This window comes from Sturnus vulgaris, chromosome 30 (genome assembly GCF_052056855.1).
Source record: "Sturnus vulgaris isolate bStuVul1 chromosome 30, bStuVul1.hap1, whole genome shotgun sequence".
Taxonomy (NCBI): domain Eukaryota; kingdom Metazoa; phylum Chordata; class Aves; order Passeriformes; family Sturnidae; genus Sturnus; species Sturnus vulgaris.
In genome coordinates, this window is record NC_142272.1 from 2591189 (window position 1) to 2607218 (window position 16030).

The following is a 16030-nucleotide window of genomic DNA, read 5'->3' on the forward strand; positions in this document are numbered from 1 at the left end:
TAGTCAGTTTGCTGGCTGTTGAAATGGCCCCAGGTCATTTTCAACATTTCTAATTTGGATTTGTTTGAGTAAAAAATGAATGTGTTACCTCCAGCGTAGGCTCTCCAATGCATCTCCATGTGCTCCCATCTCTTTGTTGTATATCAGGTTCTATTAACTGAAGACAGAATCATAACACAGTAGTAAAACATTTAGAGGTGTAGTTAGCCAGCTTCAGGAGTTTTCAACACTGCTGTTAACTCTTCTGGTAACTGTAAGCAAGGCAACACAATCCAGTTACTCCACTTTTCCTCTCTGAGGAAAAGATGATCTTTTTTTTTTTTTCTCATTTGGAAAATAGCCTTGAATGAAGAGAGTTATGTATGTGGCATGTAGGATTCATTATTTTACCTTTCTCTTCTGCTGTCTTTCACGTACTAGTCTTTTTAAAATTTTTTTGTCGCTGTTCTCCATTCAGTAGGTTTGAAAGAATTCTAATTGTTGAGATGATGGTTCTTTGAAGGCTCACTTAGCCCACCTTTTGGGTGAAGGAAAGAAGAAGACAAGGTCCTCTAGGAAGAGTAAAAAGCATACTTTCAAGAGACATTCAGAGATGTCTGCTGATGCCATGCAATTAGCGTGTAATCAGCAGAAATGTGTTGGAAAAACACCCATCAGTGACTTCACAAGAAAGCCACACTCAAGACAGGTAAAGAACAGAAGCATAAAACCCCAAAGGTATGAAATGGACAGATTTTCATTGGGAATGAACAACTCCTGAATTCTTGGTTCTAGAACTAGGGGCTTGTAATAAATAGACTGTCTCCTTGCCAAACGTAAATTTGGTGTCATGAACTGCTCACTGCCCGTTGAAGTGCAGTGTAGACTAATATTTGCCATGGCAGGCATATTGTATGGCTTTCCTGTTAAAAAGAAATTGGTTTTGCTCATAGCAATCTAGATATGTACCCAGTCTGACACCTATTTTTTAGGCTATATTTCCAAGTAAATGGCTTCCATGATGATGCAGTAAGTTTATGTCATGAACAGGAATGAAGTGATTGCATGCATCCTTTTTTACCCTAAGCCAGCTGCTGAATAATGAGACAGAGACTCTCACTGACGCCAAGGAGTGCCCGTGCTTTTGGGAAAAGCACTGGGCAGATAAAGCCTATTTCCACATTTCTTGCTAGCGTCTCCTTCAAAGTTCATGGGTTTGTTCATCTTTTAGAGCTGTTCTAGATGTCTTTGTAGTTTACATGTACTAAATGTAGCAGGTATTGCTTTCATGGCGTCCTACTAGATTTGAAGTTGGGATCTACTCAGGCTTCAATGTCTCAGAAGAAGCAACGTTGATTCTTTTAATTCTATTCTTGAACGTGAGAATGCTACTTATGTAGTTAATGAATTAATTAAATCGAATTCACTTGAATGGAAAAATTGTCTTGTTCATGTAGATTTTAACTTGGGAAATTGATATTTGAGTTCTACTTTTCATTGTTGTTGCTTTTCTGTATTGTTTGATTGCACAGATAGCAGATGTACTGACCAAGTATTGTGTGAAACTGGAGGAAAATATCCTTCCTCTTGGCAGCTGATGTTCACAAGCTGATTAACGCTAAGGCCATGGTAAATGTTTTACCTGGGGCAAGATAGCAGTCTGAATTTTCCTAGAATGTCTTTCTTTCCCCAGATGAAATTAATTTTTTCTGCTTATCAATCACTGAAATACAGAAGAAATTTCTACTTGGCAGGGTATTGGTTCTCATTTGTGTTCTTTTCTCCCCTCATTTTCTGTAGAAGAGACAATTTTTGGTTTGTTTTTGCATGTTGAAGCAGAGGAAGAAGAAGATGAGGAGAGGATTCCTTGTAAAAGTGAAGAAAATGAGCATGCAGAACAGGGACTAAGCATTATGCAGGTAAGTGAGCAAGAGAATAAGTTTGAAAGTGAAGGCAGTTTTGTCCAAAAGAAGGAGGAATAAGAAGTCTTTTTGCTGAGAGTGAATAGAAAGGTTTTTTGTCGGAGAAGGGAGACACGGACACCAATTCGGTCATCTGCGAAGTCTCGTTTATTGATAATTAGAGTGGCGATTAAATACAGTGCTTAATTAACTCATGCATATTGCAAAAGCTAAGCTCATCATTGGTTGCCTTGCCATATGCGTCACTATGCTGATCGGCTAAGTTTATAGCTACACTTTTGCAATTTCATGGCTAGCAGAGTTCTTCTAGTTCTTCTTTTACAGTCTGTCTTTGTTCATCTTATCACAAGTCTACGTGCTTTCCCTCTTGTTATGCCCTTGAGGCTGAGGCCTGCTTTGTCAGCCTGACTAAATTGATCTGACTATGGCCTCTCTCTTCTAGCCATTCCTGCACCAGGCTCTCTACACTTCCCCCGTTTTCTTTTTGAGCGAGAAGATTAGTGTGCCAAGCCTTGCTAACAGTTTTTTGAATGAAATTCTGTAAGCAAGTTATCAAGCAAGGAAGCAACAAAGCTAAGCATAAGAATACGCCTAAGATCATGATAGCATACTTAATGATGGTTCGAATCCATCCTCCAAGGCCCAGGCTTTTTAGCCATTCATCAATGTCCCAACCATCTTGCTTCTTTAGGTCATGTAGTTTGTTTTGTATGTCTCGTATCTTTTTGTGAATGGATTCAGAGTGGTCAGACAAATTCATGCAGCACATTCCTTCAAATTCCTCACAACCGTGTCCTTGCGCTAGAAGTAGGAAATCAATGGCTGCTCTGTTTTGCAGTACTGCATGGTTAACACTTGAGACATCCCTGGCCATCATGTCTAACACCTGAGAGGTGGTGTTAAATTCATCTTTTGCCCAGCACCCTAACTGTTCGGCTAGGGCCATAGCTTTCCTGGCTGCTGCGTGAGGGAGGAGTACAGCAGTTGCTACCTGTCTAAAGTCACTCCAAAAATGTGGTTGCCCTATGCCGGTGCAGTCAAGATCATGTAAACTGCGTTTTGTTCTATTTGCCTTGCTTGCAAGTTGCATGAGAGTAGTTACATTGGGGTGAAACATGGCTAGTTTCCCTAGATAGCAGGGTCCCCCTTGTGGCCTCACTGGAATACCATTCCAGGCACGATCCCCACAAATTAAAAATATTCCTGGGGGTAGTGCTCTTGCCTTTGTGATGTACCTGCCGTTACATTTGGGATAGAGTTGAGTATGAATTGTTGGTAGATTAGTAAGGGCCGAATTAAGGGTTGCAAAGTTTTTGTCTTTTAAGGGCATAAAACTAAACCATCCTCCTGCGTTTCTTCCCATTGATGCGTTAGTGCTTCCGAAGAGGTCAATCTCTTCTGGAGGGGAGGCTAAGGTTTTGCCTAAAGCTAGGACAAATTCACATTGCCAGCATCCATCGTGTTGTGAGGGATTACTACTAAGGAAAGTACAACCCTGCAACAAATCGTCATCCCTTTTTGTAGGTAGGTTGCTATTATTAAGATACCCTGCAAACTCTCTTGGTTTCCAAATTGGCAATCCTACAAGACAAGTTTTGAAAGGATTCTGCGCTCCCCCCAAGCTCAAGCAGATTGATTCTTGCTTTGTTATGTTAGCAAATGTTACCCATACATTTTCTCTAGGTGTGTACTCCATTGGAAAAGCATTTGTGTAAGCAAAGTTAGTAAGCGTAAGCAGTGTGATGAGTATCATTTTCGTTGCTTACGTGGCTTCTCCCTCCTATATTTTGGATTGTCTGCTGCTATGTGCCACTGCTTTACCTTTTCTATGCACTGGTCTAATACTTCTTCAGGGTCGGTACCTGGCTTAACTGGTCCTACCCGAGGGAAAGGTAGATATGGCACTTTAGTCATGCACCTGGCAGCAACAATGCAAGATTTTGCAGTGATTTTCTGCCTCCAGAGCCAATTAGTTACTTCCCACCGGGCCCAAGCTAACATAAGCTGTTCTGGTGCTTCATATACACTCCGGACTTGTACAAACGGTACTCCTGCTTCCCCCTCTAATGCTGCACCCCAGCTTGAGCGTCTTTGGTCTTTCCTTTGACACTCTTGGCACCACAATTTATATACTGCTCTTTGTCTTACCCATGAGCAGTCCCCACAGCCCCCACACTTTAGAGCCACCCAAGCTTCACACCACGCTTTCCCACACGCGCAACAAGGGCGACCGTTAAGGCGTTGTTCCTCCCGGTAGGCGTGGTAGGCGTGATACTCGATCCACTCCACCCAGTTCGGTGGCGGCCGTTGTAGTGCCTTGCGGACAGCGTGTTTATATGGTGCTAGTTTCTGTAAATAGGGCCGTAAGGTCACCGTCAACTTCTGTTGTATCCGCTCTCGGTCGTCTGGAGCTAATGGTGTCCTCAGGAATCTTTCCACCAACTCGCTCATTTAGGATAGGTTTCACCCACCTAGCAGGGACCCAAACTGTTCCTGTGGGAGTAGAAACACAAACATAACCTCTGCCCCAGTATATTACCTCAGCGGGGCCATTCCATATCCCTGTTTTTGGATCCCGATATTTTACCCATGCTTTTGTGCTTTCTTCCTTGCTACCTTCCCTTTTTCCTCTATGCCTAATTGCAGGCGGCTCCACCTCTTCCCCAAACACACACAAAAAATTCATGACATAAAGAACCTTAGCTAACCTTTCTTGTGGATCTTCTATGGATTTGTGCTTGAGTAAGTACTGTTTGAGTGTCCCATTGGCTCTTTCTACTATGGCTTGTCCTGTGGGTGAGTGTGGTACTCCTGTGATGTGTTTAATTCCCCAGAGTCTCATGAACTGGCTTACTCTCTTGCCGACATAGGCTGGTCCATTGTCGGTCTTTATTTCCCTAGGCATTCCCATGACTGCAAAGCAACTTGTTAGGTGCCTTATTACATGGATTGCCTTTTCTCCTGTTTGTGCGGTAGCCCAAATGTACTTGCTGTAGGTGTCTATTGTGACGTGTACATATTTGAGCCTACCAAATTCTGCTACGTGTGTAACGTCCATTTGCCAAATTTCATTACTTTCTAGACCCCGAGGATTTACCCCACACCCAAGACCCACCCCGCTATTGTGATGACTGCAGGTGGGACAAGCTCTCACTATTGCTTTAGCTTCTTGTATGCCTATTTTGAACTCACGCACCAATCCCTTAGCATTCTGGTGAAATCGTGTGTGTGACTCTCTTGCCTCAATCCCCCTATCATCTGCTACATTCATAACCAATCTATCTGCCCTGGCATTGCCTTCACCCAAGCCTACATCCCACTTGTGGCTTCTGATGTGTATGATACAATAAGGCTTAAACCTTGCTCCTACTGCTCGCTTTAGCTGCAGCAAGAGTTCATAGAGTCTTTTGTTTTGCACCTCTTTCACAGAGGCGTCCTCAATTCTCTGTGCTACTCCTGCAACATAAAATGAATCAGTGACCACATTCAAAGGCCCTTGCAGTTCACTTAATGCCCACACAACAGCAAGCAATTCCAATGTTTGTAAACTGTCCTCTGGAGCAGCGTCTATTATCTGCTTTTTCCATCGAGGGCCTTCTTTCCAGGTGATGGCTGCCCTCCTCGATTTCTTTCCGGCATCCGTGAATGCTGTGATGGCACCCGCTATTGGCTGTTCCGATCGTGTTGGCTTTAATACCCAGTCCCAATTTCCTAACCACTGAAGATGACGTGGTGTCAGCGGTCCTGTGTTGACTGCTGCTCCAGCTTCCAGCAAAGCCGTTTGTAAGTCCTCAGAGTTGAGGAGGTACCAATCTAAGTCCTCCTTTTTCATGGGTAGGTGGATTGCGGTCGGGCCTGTTCCGGTGATTTCCAGAATCCTTACCCGACCCTTACGAATCAAGGTAGCTACTTGTTCGATTTTTGTACTGATTGTCCTTTTTGTTTGTAAAGGTGGAGTTATCCACTCTAGTACCTGTATCTCCCCCGTTTTCTTTTGTGTCTGTGTAAGTGCTCCAAGTAGATGATCAGGAGTATTCCAAATGGTAAGGTCTATAGGTAATGATACATTCCGGCGGGAGACAAATCCTTCATTGACGCAGCGAATAATGCCATTGAGAGCGTCTTTTTGTTGTGGTGTCATGGTTACAGGTGTGGTTGGATCAGTCCCCTTGAGCAGTGGCCTGAGGGATTCTAGCAGAGAGTTGGGTATTCCAACAATTGGTTTGAGCCACTGTAGATCTCCTAGTAAGCGTTGTGCTTCATTGAGATTGGTGATTTTTGTTGTAATCTGAAGTTTTTGCGGCCGTACGATTTGATTTGTAATAGTCCATCCTAGGTACTTCCATGGTGTAGATTGCTGTATCTTTTCTGGAGCTATCATGAGAGATGCTTTTACTAAGGTGTTTTGAATTTCTTGCATTTGAACATCTGTAAATGCTATTTCCTGGGCGAATAGGATATCGTCCATGTAGTGGTAAATAATTGTGTCGGGCCATTTTAGTCTTAAGGGTTGCAAGGCCGCATCAACATATAATTGGCACAAAGTAGGCGAGTTTTTCATACCTTGTGGGAGAACAGTCCATTCATATCTTTTGTCAGGTTCCCCTCTGTTAATTGCCGGTAGGGTAAATGCAAATCTTTTTGTATCCTGGGGGTGTAAGGCTATGGTAAAAAAGCAGTCTTTTAAATCAATAATTAAAAGAGGCCAATGTTGTGGGAGCATGGCTGGATTGGGAAGTCCCGGTTGTAATGCTCCCATTGCTTCCATTTGATCATTTACTGCTCTTAAATCATGTAGAAGACGATATTTCCCTGATTTCTTTTTAATCACAAAAATTGGTGTGTTCCATGGGCTTGTGGAAAGTTTTAAATGTCCTTGTTGAAATTGTTCTTTCACGAGTTGATGTGCTTGTATTAGACTTTCCCTTTTTAAAGGCCATTGCTTAACCATTACCGGTTCTTTGGTAGTCCAGGTGATTGGGATTGGGAAAGTCCAAGCAATGGCAATTACTCCAAAGGGTGCTCATTGGATAAAACAACTCCAAGTTGAGCTAAAATGTCCCTTCCAATTAGACAATGTACCATGGGCGGTAATGCAACTATTGACAACACAGTTACCAAGTCTTGTCCATCTATAGTAACCTTTATTGGGGGCGTTTTCTTTGCGAGGGTGAACCCTCCGACGCCCGTCACGGTATCCGTGGTTTGTAATGATGGCCAATCACAGGGCCATTTTTCTGGAGAAACAATGCTGGTATCTGCTCCAGTGTCTAAAAGTCCCATCATTTTTATTGTACGTCCTGCATAGGTGAACTTCACCTCCTTTTTGGGTCTAGTATTGAGATCCATTGTGAGCAGAGCAACACCAGAGGACCCAAAACCTTGGTCCTTGCGCGGGATTTGTGTTTGTGGTTGAACACCCCGGCTTAACTGTGGAAGTGGAATAAATTGAGCAATACGTTGATTTGCCTCAATTGTTAGAGGAGGAAAAGGAGTATAAACTATTATTTGTATTTCCCCAGTGTAGTCTGCATCGATGACACCTGGTAGTACAAACAGTCCTAAAATGGAGCTCGATGAGCGTCCCACTATTAGTCCTCCAAAAGCTTGTCCTTTAATAGTTACCGGGCTTTGTACTCCAGTTGGGACTTTAGCGGGGCGTGTTGTTAATAATGATGTTTTTATTGCGGCTGCCAAGTCAAGTCCCAGGCTCCCTGTTGTGGCTGGTTGCAGACAGGAGATGGCGCTGATGCTACGGCGGCTACTTGTGTCTGGGCGCGGCTGCCGGACGCGCTCCGCCTGGAGTTTCCCGATTTGCGGCGACAAGCTGACGTGTTATGGGTGTTGTTTTGGCAGTTCTGGCACCACACTCCTGAGGCTCGGCAGTCTCGTCGAAAATGGCCTCCGTTTCCGCATCTAAAGCATCGCGTTGAAGGAGGTCGGCGGTTGTTCGCTGCGGCCGGTGCTGCTGTGGAAGCACGGAGCGGGGCAAGAGCAGCTAGTACCTGTGACTGTGTGGACTCAGCTTGTTTCTGCAGCCCTAAGCCTATTTCTTTTAGTGCATTAATTAAGAAAACTTGTGACCCTGATGGCTGCAGCGCCATTCTTTCTAATGCCTCTTCTATCGTCCAATTAGCTCCTAGAGTTGACAATACCCTCTTTGTTGCCTCATTGCTATTTTGTAACGCACATTGCTTTAACATCGCCCCTCTCATATACTCTGGAACTCCTGCCTTGTCAATAGCAGCGGTAGCCTTATCTACAAAGTCCCCAAAGGATTCCTCCCTTCCTTGCTTTATTCCCATATACATGGGTATACCTGAGCTATCTTTCACCTGATCAATAGCGGTTCTTACGATACGCATGGCTTCTCTGACCCTGTCAGCTCCCGGGAGTAACTGAGTTTCTGACCTGCGAAATGCGCCCACTCCCATTAACTCATCTGCTGTAATTCCGACTAAGGGATCACCCTGACCCCTTTGTACCGCAACTGCCTCGGCAACAAGAGCTTGCCAGTGAGCATTAAACAGCATTTGCTGATGTGGTGTGAAAATTAATTTTGCTATGCTTTTTAGATCATTTGGCAGTAACAAATATGTGTCAAATAGATAGTCTAGCATTTGCTTGGCTGGCTCGCTGCGAAACCCGAACTGACTCACTGTCTGTCGTAACTGTGCTAGCAACTTCCAATCAAGTGGTTCATACTCTCCCACTTGTACAGCTTGTCCTTGTTGGTTTACTCCCTGTGTATATGTGACAGGAAAGGTCCAGACTTTAACTGCACTCACAGCAGCGTCATCCCCAGTCTCCAGGCCATGTCTAGCTAGCATATTCCATGCCTCCCTCCTCTGCCTTGCCACTTCCCCCCGCAGGTCGCTTTCCGCCCTAGGGACAGGATTTGGCTCACTGGCAGGTTTAGGGATGCTAGGTTCAGGCCGGCAAGGGGATTCTACGCCGCAAGGTTGAGATATTTCGCTCTCTGCAATTACCTCCTCTGCTTTAGCAGCAGTATTTTCCAGTTCTTCTGAGGGGGGTGCAGAGGGCCAAGTGCAACTAGCTCCATCAGCCATTTCTGCCACGTCTCTAAGAATAGGTATTTCAACCCTTCTTGTGCTTGGTGCAAGGGGCTCATTATCACCATACTGAGCATTTCTTTTATATGCCTCTACTGCCTGCTGTGCCGCCCTTTTCTCTGCCTGTTGCTTTAAGAGCGCGTTATGAACTACTTGCCAGATTTTTCCTAACTTTTTTGCTGTCTTATCATCTGCTAATACTGCCTCCCACAGTACATCCCCTAACTTACGCCACTCATTTAACTCATGTACACTATGAGGGTTAGTGAATAAGCCTTTAGCAGAACCCCAGGCTAACAACCCCGGTATGTCCTTCCTGGGATTAAGCTCTTTTAGCCCTAACTTATCTATATGTGCTATAAATAAATCATATGCTGCTTGCCTGTCCATTTTTTACCGTCGGCGCCGTTGCAACTCTCCGGCTTCGGCAGCACGTATGGCCCAGGACCACCTCTGTAGCTCCTGAGGGTGTCTTTCCTACGTCGTTTGACACCGACCCGGTTGCAGCAGGCCCCAAACTCAACTTCACCGACCGTGGCGCGTTCTCCCCCGTTTTTCTTTTTAGGCACGGAGAGACAGCGTCGGGGTCACCATTTGTCGGAGAAGGGAGACACGGACACCAATTCGGTCATCTGCGAAGTCTCGTTTATTGATAATTAGAGTGGCGATTAAATACAGTGCTTAATTAACTCATGCATATTGCAAAAGCTAAGCTCATCATTGGTTGCCTTGCCATATGCGTCACTATGCTGATCGGCTAAGTTTATAGCTACACTTTTGCAATTTCATGGCTAGCAGAGTTCTTCTAGTTCTTCTTTTACAGTCTGTCTTTGTTCATCTTATCACAAGTCTACGTGCTTTCCCTCTTGTTATGCCCTTGAGGCTGAGGCCTGCTTTGTCAGCCTGACTAAATTGATCTGACTATGGCCTCTCTCTTCTAGCCATTCCTGCACCAGGCTCTCTACAGTTTTTTCCATTTAGTTTGTATACGAAGTACACAGGGTTTTAGATCCTTTTGTGGGAAAATGGAGTGTGTAAAGTTGCCAGTCATTTTGGAGCGAATTTGGAGGGTTTTGGGGTCCCAGGTGAATTTTGGGTCGAATTCTGGGGATTTGGGGGTCCCCAGGTGAAGGGGGGGGAGGGGGCGGGGATTTGGGGAGATCCAGGTGAGTTTTGAGGGGTCCCAGGTTGATTTTGGGGGAGAATTTGTGGAATTTTGGGTATCCCGGGTAGCGAGGTTTGGGGTGAATTTGTGGAATGTGGGGAGTCCCAGTTGAATTTTAGGGGGAATTTGTGGAATTCTAGGGATCTCAGGGGAATTTTGGGGTGAATTTGGTGAATTTTAGGGTATACATGTGAATTTTAAGGTTCTCAGGTGAGTTTTGGGGATGCCAGGCGGATTTTGGGGCGAATTCTGTCGATTTTGGGGTATCCAGGTGAGCATTTGGAAGTCTTGGGAGAATTTTGGGATGAATTTGGGGGAATGCAGGTGGATTTTCCGGGGAATTTTGGTGATTTTTGGGAGTCCCAGATGGGTCTTGGAGTGAATTTGGTGGATTTGGGGGTATCTGGGCAGGTTTCGAGGGGGATTGGAGACATTTTGGGGTGAATTTGGGAGGTGTTGGGGGTCTGGGTCTTGGGGGTGATTTGAGGGATTTTGGGGGTTGCAGGTGGGATTGTGGGGTGAAGCCCTGGGATTTGGGGGTCCCCCGTGAATTTTGGGGAGAATTTGTGGAATTTTGGGGATGCTAGGTGAGTGCTGAGCATCCCAGGGGGGACTTCGGGGTGAATTTTGGGGATTTGGGGTTTCCCAGGTGAATTTCTGAGGTGAAAAGGTTCAAAAAAGTTTTTTTTGAAAACAAGTTAAAGCCAGAAGGTTATTGAAAATTAATAGATGTGATGCAAGTAGGTAATATGCAGACGATACACAGCGAGGCAAATCATGGGAAAAATACAGTGGTAACACATGAGTGTGTGAGGATGGGATCAGTATAGCTAAGGCTCAGTTGAAGCTGAATTTGGAAAAGCATGCCAAAACTAAGAATAATAAAGGCACCTACGGGTATTTCAGTGGGAAATGAAAAGAAAGATGAAAAGAAACCTATCACACCTCCCCTATTCCCCCCCCCACCCCCATAAGCCAGACAGGACTAGTGACAACAGACAAGGAGAAGGCTGAGATACTCAACAAGTGTTGGTCTCAATTTTTACTGCCAGTCACTATTTCCACATCTCTCAGGTTATTGGACTGGTGGACTTGACTCTAACCCATAGTAGCAGGTCAGCTTTCAGACCACTTGAGGAACCTGAGCATGCAAGACCATGGCACCCACCCAGAGGCATGTCAGGGCCCTGAGAGAACTGGCAGCTGTAGTTGCTAAGGTGCTTCCTCCATCATATTTGAGAAATCAAGGCAACCAGCTGAAGTCTCCAGACACTGTGTTGTATTGACTCCAATCCTCTTGGTCTTTTTTGTAAATCTTAGAGCTCTGAGTCAATTTCTGCAGAGGATTCCCAATGCAGTTTCAAAAATGGTATCGTTGTTATTGGTCTTCATGTTGATCTTGGATATTTCCATTTTCTGCACTCCTTTATTTTCGAAACATTTGTAATGACTGAAAAGAAAGCTGAGACGAGGCATTATGCTCTTTCCAGTGATAGAAATGGACCAGTATTCTTTTCAGACAAATATATTTTTGCTGTGTCTAAGCACATGTGCATACCTGTGTTTGATTTATGTGTCCAGGTTTTGGCAATGGGGCAGCCACAGGGCCGTCCTGTGACAATGGCCCGGGTGCTGCCCCGTCCCGCTTTCTTCCAACTGGCTCCACTTCAGGATGTCCTCCCTGCTGAGAGAAGAGGCTGGGACAGCACCTTTAGAAATGTGACTTTCTGGGGTTTTTTTTGTTTTGTTTTGTTTTGTTACTTTTAAAGTTACTAAAAACCTTCACCCTGATTTTTTGTGTTGGGTTTGGGGCTTTTTTTCAGTTTTGGGTGGGTTTTTTGGGGGGCTTTTTTTGTCTCTTTGGGGATTATTGGTTGGGGTTTTTTGTGTGTTTGTTTGGTCTGCTTTTTTTGTTTATTTGTTTATTACAGTTTTGTAGAGTTTTTTAAGCAAATTGATTGGAAAACTGAATAGTCCTCCACTATAGTCTCCTGGATTCACCTGAGACTCTTCCTAGGCATCTCCCTGATCCTTTTTGCAATGAGTCTCACATCATTCTCCTGAAGAAACTGTCTGCTTATGGTTTGCATGGGTGGGCTGTTTGCTGGGTGACAAACTGGGTGATGGCCAGGCCCACAGAGTGGTGGGAAATAGAGTTCATCCAGCTGGTCCCCAAGGCTCAGTCTTGGGCCCAGTCCTGTTTAATATCTTGCTCAGTGATCTGGACAAGGGGATAGAGTACACGCCCAGGAAGTTCACAGATGATGCAAAGTTGGCTGGTAGTGTTTTTTTCTTCTGGAGGACAGCAGGCTCTGCTTCTTCTTCCTCCTGTTCTGAGGTCGCTGCTCCCTCTTCATCCCTCATTAAGTGTGCTGATTTTGTCACTTGGATGAGAAAACAAACAATTTTAGCAACAATACTAGTGGCAGGGTACAAGAAAGGAAGAGTTCACATGAATCCCCCCCCCCAACAACAGACAATACCTGATGGCTCCTCTGCCCAGCTTACTGACTACACTGGAACCCATTGTCCCCCAAAGATACTCCCTTCTCCCTGCCCCCAGCCATGATGTGAGATGGAATAGAATAACTAAGATTAAGATTCTCCCTATATAACTCCATCATACTTCGATTCTGGGAAAAAAAATTCTTGAAGTTCTATCATTTCAGATCATTTGAATTTGCATACTAAAAAGTCTAGCCAGAAACTCATGACAATATTAAGAGCTATTCTAGAATGTCCGAGATGATAGACACTTCTTTCAAGAGAATGTGATACCTCACGTGACTTCTCCAGAATTTAAATGAACAGCGGGAGTAGTCTACAAGATTCTTGCTGCCATCTGGATTTCCTGGTATTTGACTGGTCTATGTAAGCCAACCAGTTATTCAGCAGAGGGAATATAAGTGTGATACTTGATGGTATGTGAGATGGAACACAGTAATTTATGGCTTTTTGCATAGTGATGAAGCTGTAAAGAAAGCTCCATAATGCTCAGACAAGGAGGCTGCTGGACTTCAAGCAGCAAAGGCCCAAAACGAACCAGTGAAAAGGTGTCATTGAAAAAAAAAAAAAAAAAAGCCAGGTGGGGAGCAAAGTGATACTTAAGGGCAGTTTACTGAAAGAGGAAATCTAGTGAAAAAAAAGTCCAAGAGTGAAGGAATAACAGGGAAAATGAAACTAAGGAAGGAAATCAATCTCAGCTAATAATTTCAGAAGCTAACAAGTTGTCATTGCAATGATGCATAAAGTGAGAAATTATAAATATGTCTGCACCAAAATCTGAAATATGAACTTTATTGCATTCTGTCTTTCACGGAATCATACAACAGTCTGTGATTAAAGATCATCTAGTCCAACTTCCTTGCTAGGTAGATCTTACAGTAGATCAAATTGCTCAAGACTAGCCAAACTGATAAGGAGAACTCTCAATGATGGGGCATCCACAACTTCTCTGGAACAGCCGTTTGAGTGTCTCACCAGCTTCATTGTAGAAAAGTTTTTCCTTTTAGCCAATCTAAACCTAGTCTCAGTTTGAAAGCATGGCCCCTTGTCCTGTCTCTGCAAACCTTCCTAAAAAGTCTTTCTCCATTTGTCTTATACCCTCTTTACATATTCAAAGGCCACAATACTGTCTCTCCAGAAACCTCTCTTCTCCAGGCTAAAAGATCCTACTTTTCACCAGAACCAGGTCATAAACTGAGATAGAAGACCTCTCAGGAGATCAGATCATCCAACAGCTCAGCGTAAGAATAGCTCTGAAGTCAGATCAACTAGGTTAGGGCTGTGTCTGTTTGAATTTTGAAAATTAGCAGGACTTGAAATGCTTCAAGGAAGAGAACTCTGGGTGGCTCCAGAAACAGCCTGAGAAACTCGAGCAAAATCGAAACCTCAGAAACTACCACTGCTTTCTCTCCCTCAGCCCAAGCAGTCCCAAAGAAGAAGTGTTCCCAGCAGGCTGGGATAGCACACATATACACTACATATACATGACAGGCATCGCCAGCAGCCACATCCTGCTCCTTTCTGTGGCTGGCAAGAGTGAGACTGGATGTTTACATGTGGGCAACCTGGGTCCCTCCAGCACCTCAGACACTCAGCCTGCCCCAGTGACCCCACTGAATTCCAGTATTAGCAGTGTGCCAAGGCCACAGCACTACTCCGCTTGCTGACACAGGCCATCACACGCCTCCTAAATCAGTCAGGACTCCCCTGGTCCCACAGCCAGCACCCCACTTGCTCTCCCCCAGGCCACTGCCATTGTTCACCAACTTCTCCACTTTGATCTTTGCTGGTGCTCTCAACACTGGCACTCCCAGATGTTCTGCAGCTGTTGTCTCCTGGTGGAAAGGACTTGTAAAGCCGTGTTTCCACACAGGACTTCCACAACCTTTCAAAGCAACCTTTTCTGGGGTATGAACAATCTCATTCAAATGTCAACATTTCTTTTCCCATATGTGAAATCAGAATTTCCTTCTTCCGGGCATGCCCAAAACAAGGCACAAACTACATTGTGCCTTCTGTTTCACATGCTGAGTCGTTTGTAAACAATGCTAGGAGATACCTGTTTTGATCCAAGCTAATCTCTGGCCCTTATAGTGCTTCCCGTAGTTAGTTTTGCTTTGCTATTTACTTGATGTCCCATTGAATTGTTGAATCATAAACAGACTGTCTGTATAGCAGCATAGCAGTGATGAATAAATGCAAGAGAAGGAGCAAGGTGATTGTTTGCTAGACTCTTCCTAGAAACTGAGAAATCTGTTACTAAATGCTGACCACAGCAGATGGAGGAAGCATCCTACATGATGTCAAAGCAATGAAGCTGTAATCACTTTTATGATTACAGTCAAGGCACTGCTTTTGCCACCATAAGTGGAGTGCAGGGAATCTTAAAAGACGACACTCTAACTGTTGTCCATGCTCACTGAGAAAATAATGCTTTTACAGCAGAGCAGGCATAATGGAGTCAGGGACACCACTGATACTGAAATCTGCTGGATAACAACTTTTGAACACAGTTTTGAGGATTTGAGAGCAGGTATTCTTTATTACACCATGGTGGTCGCTTGGGCAATCCTTCATCTACTCGAGTGCACTGGCCACCAGGCAATCGGAGCTTTTATCACTCACACTGATGATGTATTCATTAGTTAACCCCACCTGGAATTTATTTGCCATAATTGCACCCCTTCTCACAAGTCCTTCTATGGTTCTTTGGAGTGTGTCTTCAACATGCACTGTCCTTTTTAGGTGACTGCTCTTTGATCCCCGCTTTTGAGGAAGGGCAATATTATTGTTGTGTATAACTTCTGCTTTTGTCAGCCTTGCAGAGCTGAGCTGACATTCTCCTTGCGTTTTGTGCACGCTCCGTTTGCCTCGGCTACATCCTTTGTGCGTTTCTCCAAGACTGTGCTCTTCTGTTCTCTGCCCTTGGTAAGTGTAAATGTTGTTCTGTTCTCCTGTCCTTGTCACAGTGCTCGCCCCACGAGGCGTGTCTGCAAGCCCCTCCAACCCATGGACTTGGGATGGGCAAGTGTTCCTGAGGGAACAGGGATGGGACAGCTGGGCTGGACTGGCCCAAGGGATGTTCCATTCCATGTCACACCACGATCAGCAATCAACTGGGAGAAGCAGGGGCATGGGGGATGGGGGGGGGGTGTGTCACCATCTGCCAACACAGGCCGAGGATTGTTCGATCTCAGAGGTGCAAACAGGTAAATAGCGGGGGACAAATCAGTTTATTCAACAACAGCAATACATTTTTATTGAATGCCAAACAATTCAGTTGCGCTAGAGGGGAGAGATATAGGAAACGGAGTATAGAGAGAGAAAAGGAGGGGAAGGGGGAAGTAGCTACCAACAGACGAGACCAAGGTCATGGTGGGCCAGCC

The 16030-nt window shown here is 44.7% G+C and overlaps 1 long non-coding RNA gene across 1 annotated transcript; it reads right to left on the reverse strand.

Moving 5' to 3' along the window:
* Nucleotides 1-2025: 2025 nt before the first annotated feature.
* Nucleotides 2026-9937, reverse strand: LOC148220854 (uncharacterized). Its single transcript, XR_015808790.1, has 2 exons — nt 9357-9937; nt 2026-4394 (listed from the first exon to the last, which is right to left on the reverse strand). It is a non-coding gene; the product is annotated as an uncharacterized LOC148220854 (long non-coding RNA).
* Between the last annotated feature and the right edge of the window lie 6093 nt (nt 9938-16030).